Genomic DNA, 18,775 nt, shown 5'->3' with positions numbered 1-18,775 from the left:
TTGCAGGAAGAAAGACCTTTGCTTAAAATGCGTGATGGGTCTATTCATTTTGATCACGTCCCGAATCCCTTTTACTTTTTCCATTTTTTCCGAACCAAATAGGGTAAAGAAAAAGGAATCAGTATTAACAATGAGATTGCGGTGGAGGAAAAAGATAGTAGCTTCAGAGTATTATTGTACAAGGTCATTATTTTTACGAAGAAAAGCCTTAGCTGTTAATGTATGATTGATCTATTTCATTTTATTCACGTTCTGATTTCCTCTGCTGCATTTGAGTTAGGCGGTCAAACAAACCACCAGCACCATGACCCACCCACCCACTCGTTTCCTTTTTCCACTATCGTACACAGTCACCAACTGAGAGGCAACTTACAAGGGCAAACGCATCGCCAGAAAGTAGATCACAAAAACAAAGTCCAAGAAAGTGATTTGATTATGAAGAAACCTATGAGATAAGAATTTTTTTGTTGCTGTGCGAGTCATGAAAAAAAAAACAACACCCTAAAACAAACAAAAAACAAACAACGATTTCTTTGGAGCCTATTCCTACCAAGCTGGAATAATAACAATAATGATAATAATAATAATAATAATAATAATAATAATAATAATGACAACAATAATAACAATAATAATAATAATAATAATAATAATAATAACAATTGTAATTATAATAACAACTATAATCATGCATCAATTCATAACACGAAAAACCAATGGGATTTCCTGACTTCTAATAGAAGGTCATTCCACAGTTTGGGAGCTGCACAGGCAAATGCTTGGTTTCCCAATGTTATTGGGAAAGAAATTTGCTTTCATCTTTACTTTGGTATACATTGGAAGGAATATGTTACAATTAGAGAACAACCGCCCAAAAGGGCACAACATATCCACTTTTTGTCACCACTTAAACACTGAACACCTATTCTTACATACATCGATGAGAGGAGATCTATAAGTCAGTTGCAAATTTGAACCTCGGTACTTTTGCAATTACATGTAATTTCGGCAACAGGGCACCGAGGTTACTCAGTTGGTAGCTTATCTGCCTTTCAACCAAATTTATACGGTTCGAAACCTAGGGAGTCTTGCTATCATTGTCAGGTGTTATCATGTTATCCCCTCGACTATGAAAGCAAAACACTCTTTTCCTCGGATATGAAATAAAATAGAGGTCCTAGGTGTGATAGAGTCACAACCCACGCTCGAAAAATAATCTCCCTTTATTCATTCATTGCAAAGAGCGATACAGCACACACAATGGTGTAGCTGAATATTGATTATCCAGCCGTCTTCTTTTCTATTGAGAAAACAAACGAACAAACAGACAAACTCGAGGACGATAATATTGCGCATGTAATAAGTAAGAAACAGAAAGAAAACAATACATTTCGTATATAATGTTGAATGAACAATTTCAAAATAATCGTAAATAATATAAATAAGCATGGTTAGAAAGGCAAGACGTCTTACCGGTGTTCTCTACGAAGAGTGAACCAACGACCAGAAGAATCAGACACAGGATCGCAAGTTTCTGCATTTTTTTTTAATCAGTCACTAAAACACCCTTTTGAGAAAAAATCAAGGGTTTCTGCTATGCCGGTTCAGCGTCAGACGAGTCCAATGATGTTATTTTGAATAATAATTTTCATGGATAGCTATCTGACGAATCAGAAAAGACCGATATGCTCTATATCTTTGCATGCTTCAGTGGATCGTTATGCTTAAATATTCATGAAATGAAAAGAAAAAATATTGTATAATCTGAATATACAGCTTATATTATTTATATTCGTATCGTATAGGCCTATGTGTGTTTGTGTGTCCATAACGCATACGATAACGTGAAATAGATATCAAATGGTTTTCCCCCATCACATTATTTCGCATTTGTTCCCGACGTTGTGATATCTACAACTATCTCAGTTTTGTAACGATGGGTCGCTCACACACACAAACGTAAACATATGAACACACATTCATAACAAGTAAATAGCATGTTTCACAATATATAAGATTCGTGACGTGGTATACATCTCATGCGGACTTCTTGAAGGTAATGCGGTGAAACCATAGTCATACACAGAAACAATTCTGATTAATAACAAATATCGGTACCACGTGATATCTAGAGAAAATCATTAGAAAATCATAAATTATTTCAAGCAAGCGTTCTGGCTTAGCATTGAAATTAGATTTTTTCTTTCTTTCTGGTGAGAGATGATGGGGTGAGAGGGGTGGGGTAACGCTCCAACAGTAGGGAACTTTTATAGGAAACTTCTTTTCATTTCAGGATAAGAATATGTGCAATTTGGTGTATATTTACATACATTTTGATGCTGTTTTACTTGAATAATTCTCATCGTCAGGGAGGTGAGTTGGCTCAGTCGATATAAATAGCGCGTCTGCCTCACGATCCTTATGACCCGGGTTCGAACCCGAGTCTGGACTGAGCAATGTTGTGTGTAAACATACCGTCCCCTCTAGCAAGAGGCAAAACACTCTGTCCCTCGGATAGGACATTAATGAGGTCTCGTGTATGAGAGAGTCACAGCTCGTACACGTAAAAGATCCCGCTTCATTCATTCATCGCAAAGAGCAGGGTGTTTAACACGGTGAAGTGGTCCCATCTCACATCCAACTGGACCCCATGGAAGACCAGCTTAGCATATCTGAAAATGGGTTATCCAGCCATCATCTCAGATGGAAATGAACAAACAAACAAACAAACAAACAAACAAACAAACAAACAAACCTATCATTCTGGAAGATGATTCTTGAAGGCATCATTTTGAGCACTTTTTTTTTCTGCCCAATTTTGGTCATGGGTGAAGAACATAGAATGCATGCCTGACATAATTCAATAGATGACCACACAATTATTGGACAGGAGGTTTTGGAATTATTTGTCTACAATAACAGTTATTTGTAAGATATAGCCATGCACCTTTCCTCTTTCTAACAAAAATAGAATAAGGAACAATTTGCCTTACTCAGTTCAGTGATTACAAATTTGCTATTCCCATAGTCTGCTATTCCGAAGGTTTGTTTATCCGAAAATGAAATAAGGTACGTTATTCCGATCGTCTGTTTATATGGAAAAAAAAAAAAACCTCTACATTCTTCCGAAGGTTCGTGTTTCCAAAAGTGAAGTAAAGTTCGTTAATTTTAGAAGGTTGGTTGATCCGAAAAGAAAATAAGGTTCGTATTTGCGAAGGTACGTTAGATTTAATAACGGAACTTCGGAATAGTAAACCTTTCTAAGAAACGAGGAACCTTAGATATAATGAACCAAATCCAATTTTCGGACTAAAGAACCATCTTTTAATAATAGTGAGTATCTAGGTGTACGGAATATTTGTGTTGCGGAATAGCAAATCTTTTTTCATTTTCGGATTAACGAACCATCGAAGTAACTAACATCACCGTCATTACCTTGCGCTTTTTATTTATTTTTTCTTGAAAAGCGTTGAAAATAGTGGGTCGCTGGGTATTGATATTGTACGCCGAAGACGAGAGACTTTGTAGGTGCTCAATATTGTACAAAACTATACTGGTTCTTGAACAGAAACTATTATAGTCATCGGTTATATTTCATCGCATTACTAAGTCAGGTAAACCTGGCAATCCACAACCTATATTCATTGTATTAGGGGGTAATAAGAGATCCTTTTTGACCAACGGACAATCGCTCACCAAATTTCTGTTTCTGTTTCACGAAAAGTGAAGGATTCTGAAGAAAGACTGGAATGCCTCTGGATTTTTAATAGGTACATTCTTTATAATATATCTTACGTGTCCTCTATTTTAAGGGGAAAAACACATATTCTTTTAAAACATATTATTGTGACGAGGCAAGGGTTCGTTTTACCCCTATAGTATAAAGAATGAATGACATAAATAATTTCTCTCTCTTTCTCTCTCTCTACACACACACACGCACATACACACACATACCTGTATATATGTATATGGGTGAGAATTTTGAACGATGTACAATTGCCAATTTTCGCACCTTATGACATTCTTTCCCTTAGAACACGCCAGGATGATCTAAGAAACCAGATTTTTTCATGTCATCTCAAAGATTGGTAAATTTCCTTTCTGGAAATGTATGGTTTGATTGACTTTTACCTGATATTTTTCATTTGACAAGGACTTAAAGCGTAAAAATACGGTAAAAACGCTATTTTCACAATAATTTTTGTTTTTCAAACTAATGATTTGCCTTTTTTATGGTACGTGGCATCTAATATCTGACCATGTTCTGGATCTGACATATCATGGGTATGTATCACAAAATTATAAGAACTTTATGAGCACGTATAAAATTACAGAGAACAATTGAAATATCAAAGCACTAAACAGACGAACGTCCGTGATGCTTTTATTTCTATCGCTGCTACAAATTCTACTTTGTTGTCCCAATTGTAATGTATACAAAAACTTGGTGTTCCACCTAAAGAACATAATATCCTGCAAAAATTGTACGTCTGCTGGCTGTACATAGGGCGTTACATTATTTTATACAAAATTATACTCAGTTTTCGTCACGGACGTGCTTCCGCTCTTTTCTAGTAAAGATCGCAGCCCATTAAAAGTTATTGGCGATATTGTTCTGAGTCGTAATGAACTAAGATCTAGCCAAAATATAATATGTTTGTTTTGAGTTTCTGTCCATCCTTTGTCGGATAGGAACCGAAATTATATTTTTAGACGAACCTCCGAGAAAAAAAGAACGTCCGTGATGATTAAAACGTTTTCGAGTGGGACACCATCTTGCTTTGATGGCGGAGGTACATTTTGCCTTTGGCTTTCTAGCAGAGGAGCTGCATGTCATTTTTGGAGCGGACTGAGGTTTGTCCGCAGTTTTTGGACCATGCAATTCACCGAGAACCAAGCAAATAATTAATTTTTTCTCTAAAAATTCACCTCCTGTTCCCCCTCTGAGCAATACATATGTTGTAAGGCTGTCAAAATTCTTATAATTTGGATTGACAATACCTTTTCCAAATTTTGAAAAAGTTAGGAATGCTAGGTATTCTTTGCCGATTAGTTAGCCATCCTGGAACATGACCCTAGTTGTAGAACGAACGTCCGTGGCAATTCCAGCGAAAGTCCGTGACGTATGCAACCCCACCGATAGGTATAATTTGTCCCGAAAATGTCCTGTATTCTATAAAACTTTTGGCTCCAATAGCGACACGGAAAGTTTTACAAAATAAACAATGAGTTTAGAGCAGTAGTCTCAGAATTTTTAAGGCGTTATGTGATCATGATGAACAAACAGTTGAAAATTTATCTACAGTTTTACGATTATTGTCCCTCTATTTATACAACAACAAAAAAAAAAACAGCTTAACGCTGAAAACAAAGTTATAGGAAAATGGAAGTTTGTGTAATCTGTAATTTCGGTGCATTTAAATTTCTTTCTAATCATGAGGTTCTGGGGAAAATTTGTACTGTTACAAGTTCTGAAAGTTTCTTTCACGGACGTTCTGTCCGAGAAAGGAAATTTCTGATAATTGCAAATATATCACTGCTCATTAAGTTAATGTTACTTGAAAATATCACCAAATCACCGAGTCTCTCATACCCAAAAGTGAATAAAGTTCAGCTCTCAATTTACCTGTAATAACAAACGGAAAACATTTTGGTCACGGATGTTCGTTTGTAGAGTAAATCTATGGATTACATAGCAGGAGATAGAAGAACATTGCCACTTTTTAGTGACAGATTCCTCAAGTGTTTATCTTTTGAGTATGGTAGCTGCCGTCTCAAACAGAACACATCCAGTTTTGGTCTCCATAACGGACGTTCGCTTTAATTGTCATGATATTAAATGCGTTAATTCATTCTTATGTTTCCGTTCACGACGATTTTTCTCTCATCCTTTAAGTAGCCTGAACATGCTGCGACCAAGCAGAAAACAAAAAACTAAACAAACCAAACCAAAAACAAATTCGAAAAGTGCTACGCATTCACGCTCAGGATAATGACGGATGAAGTCTCTAATGGGCATGTGTTGAAGAAGAAACGGAAAAGTTTCAAAAGGACGTGGAAGTAGTTGAATGAAAAATTAATGAGAAGAACCAGAGAAGGGATCGAGCTCCAACAAACAGAGAAAAGAATTGCCAGTGCACTCCCGTTTTACCAAATTCCTCTGAAGAATTTTTGTTTGTTTGTTTGTTTGTTTTTTCTTAATTCATCGAAATGCCGTCACAGGCGAACAAAAATAATGCAGTATACAATTATTGTCTGATGAAAACACGCAAATCCTCTGCTTATCATGACATAGTGTTATTTTATACTCATCAATGAAAAGCAATATTCATTTTTAATTCTTCTAAGAGTTTTTTTTTTCATTTTACATTTATGAGACAGAGAGGTCGTAAATTTGTTTGTGCTTTTGTGCTTACTTTGAAAACACATGCTAAAAAAACAGTGATTAAATATAGGTTACAGTTTGCACTTTGATACGTTCGCTCTTCCAAAGATTCGTTAATCCGAATGTCCAAAGGTTTGTTATTCCGAAAATTAAAAAAAATCGTAGTTAATTCAGAAGGTTTCTTATTAAAAATGTTCTTATTCCGAAAGTTTGTTAGTCCGAAAATTAAAAATTAAGGTTCATTACTTTTAGGTCCGTTCTTCTAAAAGTGGAATTGGCCTGACATTCATTTAGGTGAAAACGGTTATCATGAGGTTTTGAAATTTGGAGGATTTGGTTGTTAACTTGTTTCTCCACATTGGGATAAGCGAACCTGATCGTTCATGTTCCAATTAATAAACCTTTCGATTAATCTTCCGAGATTCCTATCATTTACCGAATAAAAAAGCTTCATGATTATACGAACTCTATCAATTTTCGGATTGACAAACTGCATGAATAACGAGCCTCCGAAATGACGCGCTACAAAATGTTTGTTATAACAAACCATATTGTATAATATCGAAATCACAAACATCCATCCAAGTTATATGGGCTTACTGTGTCTTGGTATGACGAAACTTCGCAGTGTCGAACCTAATATGATTGCTGACTAATATAATAACACAAATTCTCCTCGGTAACAGTGTGTAACACAAGGAGCAAACGCAGAGGGATTTCTTCCTAACGTATTCGCTTGCCCTCTCCAGCTAAACTTTGTATTTCTATAACGGAGCACATTTATTTTGTTTTTCTACGTTAATTCTATGTCATAATTAGCTGTGACCATGTTTGTTAAAAGCAAATTTTGCATTGTAGACTTAAGATAACAAATTTAGGACCCGAATCTTTACTTCGTGATAACGAAATTTTGATAAATATATTCGTTCTCAAGGATGGACTACGTTCTTTGATTCCTCAGTGTGAGAAGATAAACAAGCTTTTATAATTGAGAATTGGTAATATCAATTCACGATTTTTGCGGAGGAGTTTGTTCTTGACATGAAATTGCGGTTGGTTGTGAGTAGAAAGCGTTTCCAACTCAAGAGAGCTGCAATATCTTGTTTGTTCCGAACGTCCGTGAGCTATATGCGAACCTCCGTGATGAAAACTATGATATGTTTGTTGGTTTATAGAGACTGCCTAGATCAGATACATCTTAAAAAGGTATGTTATTATTTGGGGGTGAGGATTTAAGTATGGGATAGTGAAATATGAGGTCGAAATATTGAGATTCTGTAAAATGCGCGTGAAGTGAAGAAAGTGTTTAGCGGAAGAGCAATTTTTCAACAGAAATGACGAATTTGGTTAAATCATCAGTTGTCTACCATTACGTATTGGTTAAGAGTACAAGCTTGATATTCTCCCAAAACGTTCACCTGTCTCTTAAGATATTTCGTTACGATTTTGAAATGAATCAGATCGTTGCAAACTATGTTAAATGGTATTCAAATGTAAGTGCAGTACTATTCCCCACGGACGTTTGCTGCTCTGGACATGGTTAACTTCCTCGGTGAATAAAAACTTGTTCCTCTGGGAAAATCCCAGTATAATTGGGTTCATATTAAAGCTTGAGTTTTACTCTTTCAGGTAAGGTAAATGATTTGGAGAATTTCCTACTTTTAAAAATTTGCTTTGTTTTGGCTCAATTGTACATCGTTCAAATTCTGACCCTTATATGTATATTATACGAATAATTTATGAGTTGTGAGTGCATAGGGCACGAATATCGCACGAGGCGCGAGATAAGCCACTGGTCTATTCAACAAGGCGCGTAGCGCCGCGTTGAATAGACCAGTGGCGAATCTCGCTCCGAGTGCGGTATTACGTGCCCCAATGCACGAACAAAATCATAAATTATTCGTTAGGTATTTTCTATTGAATGGCATGTGACATGTTCTTGGCCAATCACAATTCGACATCATTCTGAGGTGTTGTATAGATATATATATATATATATATATATATATATATATATATATATTTGTTCATTTATTTATTTATTTATTCATTCATTCATTCATTCATTCATCCATGCATCCATTCATTCATGCATGTTGGTTTGCTGTATCATCATTGACCGAAGTCACTGCCTTAATAATGAGATTGTAAGAGTGAGGCTGTAATAACTGATGCGACGTGTACGTTCAGCTTCACTGTGGCTTACCATGTAAATTATAGTGAATGGTTACGAGTGCGATGGTACAAGATTTCGCACGAGGTGAAAGATAGAGGCGCTCTATTCCGACTCATCTTTCACCGAGTTCGAAATCTTGTTCCATTACACGAGTAAAGACCATACGCTATTTGTTTTATACAACACCTCGAACGTCAACAGATGTAGTTAGGCCCTACTCACGGATTCTTGAATTTAGCACAGAAATGGCAACCATTTTCCGTTAAAGACGAATGAGTAGCCTCACAGTCGCAGTCACCGTGTACGTACGTATGCGAAACGAAGTTGTTTACAAAAATGAGTGACGAAAGTACGCGCTAGTAAGCGCGCTTGTAATTGTTGAGTGCGCGCGGCACATGTTTGTTTATTATGACATCAGAGCCGTGCAATGGAACTTTTTGCTGAAACAAAATTGCACGGCTGACAGCCAGAGCGTGCAATGGAACTTTTCACCAAATGTCATGTGATGGGCAATGGACCAATCGGATAGCTACTTTCAAAATAGGTGTTGTATAATATTATCTATACATAGTGGAGTAAGTGCACTCATACTAAATATTCACAAATATCTACAAAAGAGATATACTACGGCTGAAAAAAAACCAAACTTCCCTAAATATTCTATTGCAATTGTAAGGAGTATAAGTGAAATTGAAGTTACCGTGACGTAATTTCCAAGGCCATTTCTAATGCCACTATGAAATGGAAAGCAAGAAACTCTGATTGATGCAAGTATATTTTATTTCCCTAGGATCAACAACAATCTACAGCAACACAAGAACAAGCCAAGAGATAAATTGCGTTATGAACTGCAGATTGAATATTAACGTAAAAGATAAGATTTTGATTCAACAACACTATCTACACCCTTTTATCTTGCAAATGTTTTTATGGTACCGATGTAAAAGTTGTTCTGAATATGGTGTATCTTCACTTTTCTCTGTATTTGTCTAGATTTGAGGAAACATTTTTTTTTCTCTTGATAAATGGGTTGTAATGACCATAAAATTCCAGTGGTAGTAGTATGTTTAGTGAACATTGGCATGAAAGGAGTTGTCTGTTTTGGTTCTCAGTTTTTCAGACATGGGAAACAGTACTTTTTATGGTGCATTTCCATATCCCCCTCCCATTGCCCACAAAGCGTATACAAGCAATGTAAACGCAGAGCACATAATGCCAGATAGGATTCGATTTAAGTGTGTTCTTCTTTTAGGACTGCCGCATATCAACTTCTTTCCTAGTTTCCTAATCTCTCTTTCTGGCTAATTGCTATATCTTTTATCATTTGGTTGTTGTTATTGGGTTTTTTTTTTAACAAACGATTAGCATAACTCAAAGATAAAATCACTTTTGTGATGGACCTTTCTTTTATCAAAAGTTTTATTTGTTGTTGTTGTAGTAATATGCTTATATGCAGGGCAACGTTAAGTACACAATAACTCTACCCCAAAAACCCTCCAGAAAATAAAATAAAAAAGATTAAAGATTATCTCGCAGCGTCAGTCCTCAACTTCCATTTGTCCGGATTGCAGACACGAAGATATTCATTCCTCTACTTCGTAGTCGTCCACGGTTTCGTTAGTCCTACCAGTCATTGATCCCCTTCTCGTTGAGATTTGCACCATGGGGAATCTTCGCCGCATCTACAACTTTCGCCTCACGTTTCTCAATGCTAGCTGCATGGTAAAACATGGGGAATAAAACCATCGTTACCGTAGAGACATTATAGTATAATTACAGTAATGGCTGGAGGATCATCTCGCACCGATACTCTGACGAATAAGATGCTAAACGTCACATTTTTTGTCGATCATTGCATGAAATATGAAAAAAAAAATGAAAATCCAAATCCAAGTTTTCTCCCTTTAAAGTTATTTCCATCCAAGAGAAGCAGATTCCTACGTAATCAAACTAACGACATCACATAGAAGAGAGCAAAGTCAAAGCATTTCTATTTCATGTAAGACTCTCGTTCAAAGCGTTTTATTAAATTCGTATGTTTTTTAGTAATGTTCAAAGCGTTTTATTCATTTCGTACGTTTTTTATATACTTTGTGATTCCTCTTATATTAAAAGTAATTCGTACAATGTAGGAATCATATAACCAGAAAAAATACAAGTTTTTCCTTGTGTTTTGCCTTTTTTGCTTAGTGGAAATGAAGTACATATTTGAGTTGAATTGAATCGAAATCAGCATTATGCATAGTCAGTCCACAAGCACTTTGGAAGTTTACAGATAGACAGCTTTTTATCGATTCTATCACTTTCGGTCCTCCTTTTAGGTATCATTGAGGCTGTAGGCTCATATCCGAATTTCTCCTTGAAGTTGCCGGGTCACTAAAATCCATGAATTTGAAATTTTGGTCCCCCGAAATAAATGGAAATATGATTATACATTTTCAATTTCAACTATCCGACTCCGTCGGGAATCCGTAGAAAATCTTGGTGGATTTTAGCTTGTCGTAGTCCCGGACCGCCGGGCTACCGCTATTGTCAAGCCCTGCATTATACTATCATTCAAATTATTTTATCAATGTAGGCCTATGTCATATAGGAACCTACATCTGCGCCTTCATTTTCTGCGGAATAAAATGCTATCACTGAGTTGAATCTTGATGCTTTGCTCCTCATCATTCTTGTGTCACAATTACCTGACTGTGATATGGAAATACCAAATATAAATCGATTCGACAAATACAATCTGATGAAAATGTAGACCTACCTTTTGAGTCAGCATACAGGCCGGGTGTGAAGCGAGTTTTTCTTTGAACTGCATCTGTTGGGAGGGAAGGTTTTTTTTTTTTTTAATTAGAAGAGATGTGCTAAGGAAATACCGACAAAATCAAATTGTTGCCAAATCCTACTTGTCTTCGAACACGGCAAAAAAACAAAAAAACAAACAAACAAACAACAACAACAACAACACTAAATGTCAGTTACACAGTAAAGTCATATTCCACGATGTGAACATCAATTCCCCCCCCCCCCCTTTTTTTTTAATGAGCTTTCAAGTTTGAAATGAGATAATTTTTTGAAATTGGACAAAAGGTAAGGAACAATTGGGAATTGCAAACCTTCAAATCCCACATATATTGAATGATTGTATTATTTCGAATAAGAAACAAAATGTATCAGGGTAAAATGTACATGCATGGGTTAAGAAAGAGGATACGATAGCAAACACTGTATGATGTTTACAATTTAGCCTGATCCCCAATTCTTTTTTTATTCCAATAGACTATCCTTAAATGACAAGTTAACCTTCATATACATGTGAATTGTAAGAATGCAGCAATATCTATAGAACACATCAGTGAAAGGAATATCAGACAATCTGTTCAAAAGTTTTGAATTTTGAAGATTTAATGCCACCAGCACTGCATGAGAAGACTAATTACAGCTTGTGATGTCACATGTTTAGAACGATATAAAGAAAATATAAAGAAAAATCAACATATTTTTACTTTTTAATAAAATAATAAAAGAGCACTTCACTCGTATATTAAAGGGATGGTACAGTATTGGTGGAGATGAGGATTGGGCTTTTTAACTTTTTTGCGAGATACCAAGAAAACACTTATGATATAGTACAGAGCATACCATTTTAAGAGGAATTCAAAGTTTATTTGATGAAAATCGCATTCGGAATGACAAAACATCCAAAAACAAAGTAAATCAAAGCAATCGTAATACAGTATGGGTCCCACACTTCATTAGAATCGCTCTTTTTTGGATATCTCAGCCATTTCAAAACCAATTTTCATCAAATAAACGTTGAATTCCTCATGAAATTGCATGCTCTTTCATATTTCATAGGAGGTTTCTCATTATCTCATCAAAAAATGTTAGAAACCTGAAATTATAGGTCTCAACCAAAACTAGACGATCCCTTTAAAGATTAAGAGTTTTATGATTGGGTTAATTAGGGCCTCATCCATGTCAGGCTCTACTTATGATGACGGTCCCCTGTATTGATTTCTACTTTGTTCAAAATATAAAGTATGCCTTAATATGTCGTTTTGATTCATATGTCATTATACAGACTGATGTTGTTATGAAAATGACATTTCTTACATTGATTTGTATGTTCAACTCTCCTTTTTTTTTTGCATACTCTGTATCACTTTGATTCCAATTGTTATTGTATTTGGAGAAAGAAAGTGCAGAAATAAACCAAACCAGAAGAAACCAACTTGCCTCTTTCAGAAGGCAGGGAATATGTGTTTCTTTTCCTAGAAAATGAAGTTTTTTTCTTATTTTTTTATTCTCTTTATATTTTCCTTATATCGTTCTACGCATTTTGACATCATAAAATGCAGTAGTCGTCTTATCCAGCAGTGATTCCGCAGAATCTTTAGAAAGTCATAACTCTTCAATTGTCCTCAATTTTCCGCAATTTTTCACTGAAGTGATCTACTTAAAATTGCTGCGTTCACTCAAACCGATCTACCTAGAGGGCTGCATTGCACAACACGCGAAAGGCAGTCAGGATATCCTTTAAAGAGAGATACCGAACATAATATACCCGATTTGTTTTGAATGACAGGATGACTTACCGGTGTCCTCAACGAACAGAGAACCAACGACCAGAAGAACCAAACTCAGGATCACAAGTTTCTGCATTTTGGGATCAGTCGTTTGGAGAGTCGATGTTTCGGTAAAATAGATCAGGAGCGCGCTTTCTTCACAAGATACCAGAAAACGGTCTCTTCCCAGTCAGTGCCAAGTTAATTCTGGTATGAACTGTTTCTGCTTGTTATGCTTTGGAATAGGTCAAGCGCACTACTGTAGAATATAGTGTGTAAATAGTGCGATTACTACCACCAGGTTTCAACGCCTTGCATGGTGTCATGGTTAATTCTAGCGTATCCGTTGACGTATTTTCACAGAAGTCAAAAAAGTATAAAAGAAACAGAAAAAAAAACCAGATGAATGACATTGCCTTTTTTTTAAATAAATGTCCTGATGGTTGGTGTTTGCAAGAGAAAAAATATCTGTGGCATTTATCTGATGGGTCACAGGTTCCTTTAATTCATGCTGGAGTGAATAAGATATATTTGTCCTACAAAAAAAAAAGGCCCTAATCAGTTTGAGAAATTACGGTATAGTAACCATAGTATTACTAAATATTGCAAAGTTTAATAAAATGATAAAATTCAGACAGGCACTGATTAACTTGCATTCCTACCTTGTTACTGTATAAACATTGTAACCTCAGTTCAGATTGTATAACCTTTTCGGCACGATATGGAAACGACTGTCATTTGAAAGAATAAAACGATATAATCTCAGCAAAAAGTCAATTAGACATCTTTCAACAGTCTTTATCCAGAAATTTGGAACTCTTCACCGATTGCATTTCACTTTGTTCTTAAATACGTAAGGAAAATCAAAACTATTCTAAGTAAACATCTCGCCAAAACTGTTGAACACAAGTCTGGTACCCCTGTCCATTCTTATCCCTACACAGTTCTCTATAGTATAGTATCCTAGTGTAATCAACATGCCTTGAATGTTATATGGTTCAGTGTGTCTATTCAATGACTATTGTGAAACCTTTACTTTGGCAGTATTTGTCCTGACCTCAGCCCGTAGCCTGTACAATGGTCCTGATCACGGGACCGATATTCAAAGGTGAGGGCCTTTCATTTTCCAGAAGTCGTTATTCCACATGCATACATGTAAAACATGGTAAACATGCATGGTTACACATTTCAGTGAAGTGTATGTGTGTGTGTGTGTGCGTGCGTGTGTTCGTGTATGTGTATGTAGCCTAGATTTTTTTTTGTATTATATAGTAAAATAAAGTGATTTTCACAAGTTATGAGGAAAAATATTTGATTGTCTATATCCTTGTGCGTAAGGTATCTGCTTATTTGCTTGCTTATCTAGTCTTATGTCTTTTGCTTCTACTTTTATTTGGGGTTATCAACTGTTTTAAACCCTGGAAGAGTTTCCTGTGTTTTGGTTGAACTTTGTGTTCCAAAGGAAATCAAAGTATTTTCTAGTCGAAGTCACTAGTGTACAAGTTTCCAGGTACCACTATAGGGCATGAAAAGAAAAGATTCACACACACACACACACACACACACACACACACACACACGCGCCCGCGCGCGCACGCATACACACACATGTATAATGTGTATATTTATACATATATGTACAGAACATTGTATTTGCTCCGCGTATTGGCAGTACTAGAAATAGTAATAATAATGTCACAATAGAGGAATGCATTAAATGCTAATTGCCTCGATTTAAATTCGAAATCAGAATTTTCGCCCCCCTCCCCCCGTTGTCAGGGATGAAAGTGCTCATGAATTTTTACAGAGATATCAGCTCTTAAATTCATGAGCACTTTCATCCCTGACGAAGGGGGAGGCCCACAAAAATTCGGATTTTGAATTAAAATTTCAAGGCAATTGGCATTTCATGCATTCCTTTATACATTGTGACATTATTATTGCTATTCCATTTATGTACACACACACACACACACACACACACACACAATTGGTATTTAATGTCAAGAAGTCATCAGGAATAGTCAGTTTGATAGACAGAGGAATGTTCATTTTAATAATCCTAGACGATTAAGGTTAACATCGCTTCGTGTGTAACATGTAATCAAAACTTCGGTGGGTTCAATACAGTTATGGTAACTCTGAAGAATGCTGATTCAGCATGAGCATGTAGATTATTTCGAAAGAACTCTGAGCATTTGGAGAATAAGGTATGAGATATAGATTAATGATTTATAAACATGAAGCTCTGAGTAGTTTAATCTGCAAATTACGGGTTCAAATCTTTATCAATTAGGTTGAAAAGACGCTAATTACTATGACCGAAAACAACACGGCCTGTAATATGCCTTACCTAGTACACAATAGTGTGAAGATTAACAAACGCATTTAACTATGAAATAGTAAATCCACTCCATTTTGTCCCTAAATAAAGCTTCCCTTTGTTTGTAGTGTGTTACTTTGTTTTTTAGTGTGTTACACATGAAAAGTAGAGCCCATATTCCGGAACTCGGTTACTCGCTCAGTAATTAGTTGCACAATTCAGGAACTAGCTCTCTTGGCTCCTGAAATATTGGCACAGACAATTAAGACTGCAAACAAAACTTGAGAAACTGCAAAGATTCAGTGTAATTGGCAGTGTCATACTACGAAAAGTCAAGAAGAGTAAAGAGTACCGGGTCCCTGGTATAACCTTACGAGGTTACTTTGTTTCTCAAAAGCCGTAGCACTTTTGAAAATATCATTTCGTTTGATTCAAACATTATTTGGGTGATTCTTTGCATTCAGCATAGTTATTCTTTCTCGTTTAGCATGCTTAAGGTTACTGGACATCAAGGTCTTTCTCATATCCCGAGTTCTACTGCTGCTCGAAATCTTGAAAATTTGTGTATTATTTGATTATTTCTTTACAAAGACTTGAATTTTTATTCTTAGTATTCATAGGCCAAGGTTGATAACCCAGGATATTAGGTGCGCCCAATATGAAGAATAAGCGTGGAACATCATGCGATATTAACATCCAACATTCCCATGGCAGACAAGAAGGTATTCATTTCTCCGCATCTGCAGAAGCCGACGTTTTCAACAGTTTAACCAAGGACCAACTGAAAGAGGTATCTACCTCCTTGGTTTATCCAGTCATCGCTGAACTCCTTGTTGATCTCCACGATATCTGCAACTTTCACCTCACCTCTCGGAACTTCAGCTGCATATAGTCAATTTAAAGTGGAAAGCAAAACACAATCTGAGACTGAAGTTGGCTGTTATTATGCGACATACATAGAAACACACATAATTATAACATTTATGTATTCTCAACGGATTTCTTTTTCTTTTCTTTTTTTTTACTTGCCATAATCATTTACCATGAACACTGATTTTTAGCCTTTTATTTCAAAGACATTCAGCTGTGACAGTCCCCGCACGCGGACTCCCGTCCCCATATTTAAACAGTTTCGCTTTCTTGTTAGGACGGAGGCGTGGGGACAAGATCGCTGATTGCCTGATTGGCTGGCTGGCTCACTCCTTCCCAGCATAGGAACCGAACACTATTTTTGCTGAGAACTGGTGCTGGTACTCATTTTCCCCAGGACGGGACGTTTCTCGAATTTGATCATGCGCAGTGGTAAGCAAATTTTGGTACGCTCAACTACTGGCCGCGTCGTGCTTGCGAAAACTCGCTAGTATGAAAGCCGTTGACGACATCCATACCGAAACATGTTCAAACTAACATGGGTGATTGGAAATAAGTCAAATACGCCTTTCCTGTAACAATGATGTTATTTGGTTTGATAAAGTATCAGATCATTAACATGGATACGAAAGTACGTTACAGAATGTCGAGATTATCGTGCAGGCGATCGCAACGGGTATAACCACAACTGGGAGTGTATAGCATGCCGGTAATTTGTAAACGTTACAGTGAATAGGCTTACATAATATCGTGTGAATCGTCGTGTGATCTTTTTTTTTTTTTTAATTTGCGCGGACGATTGCTAATGAAGGTGACGTCATGGATCCTCGTCCACACACAACAAAATATTAATATGCATTGCTCAATTTTATCGAAGGGATTACTAATAGGCCTACAGGTTGATAAATTTGATATCTCTATTATGGACTTTTATCAGGCTAAGAAACATAAAGCGGGTCTAAGAAGCATATGTCATAAACTCATACATTCATGCGATCACTAATATTCAAAGTAGAACAAACAGTCAAATATGTCCTCTTCTTGTTTCACCGTGTCGTTAAGTTTAGCAGTGAGCTTTATTCGAGGGCTAAATTAATATCAATTACAGTGTGGTGTAAAGTTGATTCCTCTCGCCAAGTAAGTAATTTTGTAAGCATTTTTTTAGAAAGCAATGTTTGACTGCACATGATTAAATTACAACAGAGCAGAGCAAAAACATGTAGAATTCTTATTTTATGCTCATTTTTTTTTTAAACAGTTAACTGTCCTTAATCTTCCTAGTTTTCAGAACGTGCATAGACTGCAATAGAATTACCAATTTCGGTCGTTACCTTTACGTATCGTGGATAGAGCTCTTTAATACTCTGTTAGGTATTATGATATAATTTCATAACAAATATTTCCAAACATATATTACCTCTGCGGTAATTATGATCAGTCTCAAATACCTGAACAATACTCCTCGATATCTTATTTGTGTCATGGTTACCAGATCATGATAGGAAAAATCAACGATTAATCAATTTGAAAAATAAAAGTGGAACGAAACGGAGACCGACCTTTTGTGTAAGCATTCCGGCTGTGATGGCGACAAGCAGTAAATGCATCTGTTGAAAAGAACGTTTATTATCTTAAAACATGATGTGACTTGCTATGATCAAAGATTAATAAAGATTGACTTCTACCCACTTGTGATAAGTATATAAGATGTATTTTTTCTAGTCTAAAATCTTTGTTCTCATACAATAATAAAAAGATAAACTTCAGTTCATTCTTCTTCTGTTAAAATCAGCTGTTAAGTTTAGAAATTAGATAAATCAGGTAGATTATAGAAATGTAACATAATGCAATGAATAATTTGGGAAGAATATCTCTGAGGACAGAAAGAATTGAGGCTTTCTCATTTATTTAAAACTCTTGTCAAACAGTATAGGTGCAAAATGTAACGAAAACTCCTTGACTTTAACAATATGGCTAGGAAGATTGGAAAAAAAGAAAGAAAAGAAAACAGATTTGAAATACCATATTTATAAAAATAAACACCTAATTTTTGTTTTCTGTTATTTCAAGGGTTTACACCCTAACTGACTTTACAGAGCACATGTACAAGACGTTCTTTACTTTTTCATTTCAGAAAATATCCTTTCTTTTTTTTAGTTGATGATTGTGTAATTTATTCATTTTTTTTAACATTATGCAGATTCTTTTGAAAGGCAAGATGACTTGCAGGTGTCCTCAACGAACAGAGAACCAACGACCAGGAGAACCAAACACAGGATCACAAGTTTCTGCATTCTGATATCAGTCGATGCTTCGGCAAAATAGATAAAGAGTGGCTCGCCAGGTAACACAAAATACGTCTCTTCTCAGGCAGTGACAAATTGTTTGTGGGTGCATGCTGTTTATGTGGCCTATATGCTTTCATAAGGTTCGACCTCATTACTCTACAAGCA

Source organism: Diadema setosum, chromosome 10 (genome assembly GCF_964275005.1).
Source record: "Diadema setosum chromosome 10, eeDiaSeto1, whole genome shotgun sequence".
Lineage (NCBI taxonomy): Eukaryota > Metazoa > Echinodermata > Echinoidea > Diadematoida > Diadematidae > Diadema > Diadema setosum.
Note: the sequence above shows the minus strand (reverse complement) of the source record.